This window comes from Condylura cristata, unplaced genomic scaffold (assembly GCF_000260355.1).
Source record: "Condylura cristata isolate star-nosed mole 26May11 unplaced genomic scaffold, ConCri1.0 scaffold00028, whole genome shotgun sequence".
Lineage (NCBI taxonomy): Eukaryota > Metazoa > Chordata > Mammalia > Eulipotyphla > Talpidae > Condylura > Condylura cristata.
In genome coordinates, this window is record NW_004567129.1 from 15,771,737 (window position 1) to 15,776,402 (window position 4,666).

The following is a 4,666-nucleotide window of genomic DNA, read 5'->3' on the forward strand; positions in this document are numbered from 1 at the left end:
CTGCTGAGGGGAGCAGCGGGCGGGTCAGGAGAGGTCTGCCACGCCATGTGGTCACCTCCGGGGCAGGCTGGAATCGAACTCATGCAGAGGCGGCTTTTAGATTCTCAGTGCTGTGCTTTAATCCACAGCGCCACTAGGGAAGGCCGATTCAGTTGGTTCTTTTTAAGGGAAAAACCTCATCCCTTTTGTTCCCACCTCTCAGAACTCACAGCATCCACAACCATTCAAAAGCATTCACTGATTGGGGCCCTCCCTGGTGGAGCGGTGGGTTAAAGCACAGCACTAAGAAGCTAAAGCCACCTCAGCATGAGTTTGCTCCCCACCCCAGAGGTGACACACATGGCATGGCAGACTTCTCCTGACCTGCCCGTTGCTCCCATCAGCAGTGTACTTCGTCAACCTGCCTATTTTGCTCCCTTCTGTCTCTGGTGAATCCTCTCACCCTCTGCATCTCTGGCCTGTACCCCATTCTGTATGGATGAATGAAAAAAAAAAAAGCATTCACTGACCTCAGTGGGAGTTTATGCTCAGGCATCTAATACCACAGATCTTACAGACAGAATCCTAAGAACTGGATACAGAAGACCATGTTTCAAATTCCAGTTCTTCCTTGTCCTCGTGACAGACATGCCCCCATGTCCCAGTTAAGGTTTTGTTCTAAATCTTTAAGTAGGCAAGATGCATGACAAGTGATAGCCATTCAAAACAAACCAGTATTTGAAATACAAAAAAACCCACTCTCCATCCCTCCTGGATCTCTTTCCCTGTCTTTCTTAGAGATTTCTAAATTGGCTGCCCAACAAGAAGTCCAGACTTTTCCAGAAATGGGCACTCAACTTGATTTCAAATCAAAGATACACACTTGGAAAAGTAACCTTCTCCTGTAAAAAGAAACCCATTAGCTTGTGGTTTTCTAAAGGGTCTTTCAATAAAAAGTGAAAAGGAGAGAAAACCAAGCCCACCGAGATGTACTGCCAATATTTTGCTGTATTTAAAATACCTAAAATAGTACAAGTTAAGATTTTATTTTGAAATATAAGTGCTAGCAAGAAGCACCCCTCTTGGGTGCCCAGCCACACAATTCCATAACTGATTCACCCAGTTCCTTACTTCTCAATCCTGTCCCCATGCTAGCTACTGCCACATACACATCTTCAGCACAGGCTTGCCACCCGACTTCCCTAGCCAACTGCCCACCACACCTCCACTTGGACTTCTACTGGCATTTTACAATCAGCATGAACAAAGCTGTGCCCAACCCTGTCCCCACTCAGTTGACAGTTCCATTCCTTCAGATGTTGTTGACCTTGGTTCTTTTCTTCCTCTTACCTCCCACGTCCAACTCAGCTCACCCACAATTCCTATTCAGTGTACTGCAACGTATACCCAGGTTCTGACAGCTCCTTGCCAATTCCAATATCACCACCTGATCCATCCCTCGCTGGGGTTATGACAAGAGCCTCTGAACTTATCTCCCTGATTCCAGCCTTGCTCCCCTTTACTTTCTGCATTCAGAAACCATAATGAGTCTGTTAAAGGGATGGATGGACATGTCTACTCCACTGTTCAAATCCCTACAATGGTCTCAATTCACCAACATCTAAGGACAGTCCAGGACCCACCCATCTGCCCTTTACACCTCTCTGATCTCATCTTCCCTATCCGCCTCACTCATCACCCTGCAGCCACACTGGTCTCCTTGCTGGTCTGCAAATCTGCCAGATGTTCCTTTTCTAGAGTTGTTTTAGTTGCCATTCTCTCTGCCTGGACCACTCTGTTCCCATTCACCCACACTGTTCTTTCCCTCACCTCTCTCTGATAATCACTCACACCTTTCAAAAAGGCTATTCTAAGAAGCCTATTCAAAATTACAATCCTACAAGCACTATTTTGCATGTCTCTCCCTTCATACTATATAACAAGCATTTAGAGCCTCCCTGGTGGCCTAGGGTTTGAGTCTCAGAGCTATCACCACTATAGGTTGTCCACCAGGGAGCTAATCCACATAAAGCACAGCAGACCTCTCCTGCTGCTCCCCTCAGCAGTGTTTTTCAGTAGATCTGCCTGTTCTGCTCCCCAGTCTGTCTCTGGTGAATCCTCATTCCCACCCAACCCCACACCTCTGGCCTATACCCCATTTCTTCTACATGCAAAAATAAATAATAAATATTTCAACTATAAAAAAAATTTTTTTTAACTTGGTTACCTTGCCTATGCTGCCTTTTCCCACTGAAACTTGAGATCCAAAGAGATTTTTACCTTTCTTGTCTATCATATATCCAGTATTTAATCAGAGTAGCACTGTGCGATGTAATTTTTAATATCCTTGGAAACATTAAAAGTAGAAAGAAACAGGTAGATATTAACTTTAATGTACATTGTACTTACCCAATAAGCTTAAAATGTGATCACAGAACATATATATTACATTATTACTATAACAGGAAAAATAACAATGAGGTATGTTATCTTTCATTCATAGCAAGTCTTCCAACTCCAATGTGCATCTTATACTCATACCCTGTCTCCAGAATGCACCAGCACCATGTGGCTAGTGACTGCCATAGTGGACAGAGAGATTCAAGAACAATGCATGGCACTTATAAATATTCATTGACTGAAAGGCTGTTTTCCCAGGAATTAGCAGCTACAGTATAGAACAGGGTGGTCTCAGTTGCAGCTACAGTCTATATTCTCAATTTTGGCTATGATTTTGTACTTGGAAAACTATTTTAAAATAAAACTGCAAGACTCTCCCTGGTGGCACAATGGGTTAGCGCACAGTGCTGCGAAGCTGGCCGCAGCCACATCAGTGTGAATTCGATCCCCAGCCAAGGAGACCCACATGGTGTGACAGACTGCACCTGACCAGCCCGCTGCTCCCCTCAGCAGTATACTTCCATCAGTCTGCCTGTTCTCCCCACTCTATCTCTGGTGAGTCCTCTCACTGCCCCTCCACCTTTGGCCTGTATGCATAAATAATAAAATCTTAAAAAGAAAAACCTTTTAAAATAAATAAAACAAAACTTCATATTGTCTCTATAAATGTAAAAGAACAGGCTTGAGGATAAAAGTTTTGAGTATGGTCAGTCCCTGATCAGTCATTCATTGTTCTGGAATTTAAAGCTATTCCCAATTTAAACATGTTCCCTATCTGTAAAAGGGAGATAATATGGACCTTTAAAGGATCCTGAGTATGATATGAGACACTGGCAGAAGCTCTGTGTAATGAGGAATGTGGAAATAAAGCAACAGACTGAGAAGTCAGCCCAAGTTTCTGTCCATACCTATCCTTTGCATACGGAACAAAAACACAGAAAACGGCAAGTCTGTCTGACAAAAAAAAAAAAAAAGGTAGGTCTTGAGTTCAAATGCCCTGTCCTTCACTTACATCTGGGTAACCACAACATGCCAGGCACCCAGTTAGTAGCTAAGCAAGTCAAATAAGATAAACCGTGCGTGCCCTTGAGGCATTTGCAGTTTCTCAGGCCAAAAAGACCAGTTTAAAGAGTAATGAATTGTTCTTAAAAATCAAGTCTCTTAGTCTTTTAATCATTGTGAAGTAAGGCTTACACCTTCCCAATCTAACTCACAGGACTACTACAAAAAATCATTTTGAATAATTTTTCAAATACTCCAAAAACCTTAACTCAAAAATACATTTAACAAAGTACTTTCCCCCCTTACTTGTAACCTAAATAACTCTAAATCCTGCAAATGGGCAACTGGAATACTGACCTCAGTCACACGTCCATAAAATTAATTTCATGTCCCCAAATGTTAGTAAATATAAAGTAAAAGATAAATAGTGTTAACACGGGTATTTAATCTCAAAATAATGATCTGTGGCATAGTCATAAGGAACACAAGACACCTCTTAATCATCCTACCTGGCTACAGTTTGTCAAGATAAGCAATCACATGGTAAAAGAAGCTGAATAATTTAAACTGGAGAAAGAAGAAAAGTCACAAAGCAGTCTAGGCTGACACTGGCCAAGATTTCAGCAGCTGCTATGTTGCTGAGGTAATGCTCAGGTACTGGGTTAGGTCATGGTCAAGAGTATAGGCTAAAAGTCACGGCCAGAGCAAAGTGCCCGCACTCTTTTTAAGCCTGGAAGTTGATCTGTTCTAGGAAAAGTCAAAGAAAGATGAGCTGAAGGGCTAGGTTCCCAAGGAGAAACCCTACCCAAGCAGGACTAAAGGGGTGTGACATAAGCAAGATGATTAAGATTCTGTGATCCCTCCGAAGTTTAAAAACTGAAGGGGACCGAAATCAAAGTCTCGGGTAACAATCATTTCCAAAGAGGAAAGGCGACGCTCTCGGTTGGGACTCAGCAGGCATCCTCTTTCAGAGTTCTCCCTCTTTTTTCCTCCTTCCTAGTTATACAACCATTCACAAGCGTCCCCTTCCAGTTCAGTCCCAAGTCGTTCCTTCTCTCGTCCCGGTCCCTCCACAGAGGTCACTCCTTTCCAGCCCTGCCACCCGAGCTCCAAGTCTCGTCTGGAAAAATATGCGGGACGCCGCACCCGGACCACCTCCGTGCCCACCTAGGAGGAGCCCCCCCAGAGCTGCCCGAGGCGCGCCCACCCGGCACGGGCGGGAGCCGGGACACCCCTCCTCGGAGGCCGGAACCGCTGCGCCAGGCCCCTCCCACAGGAAGCCGCC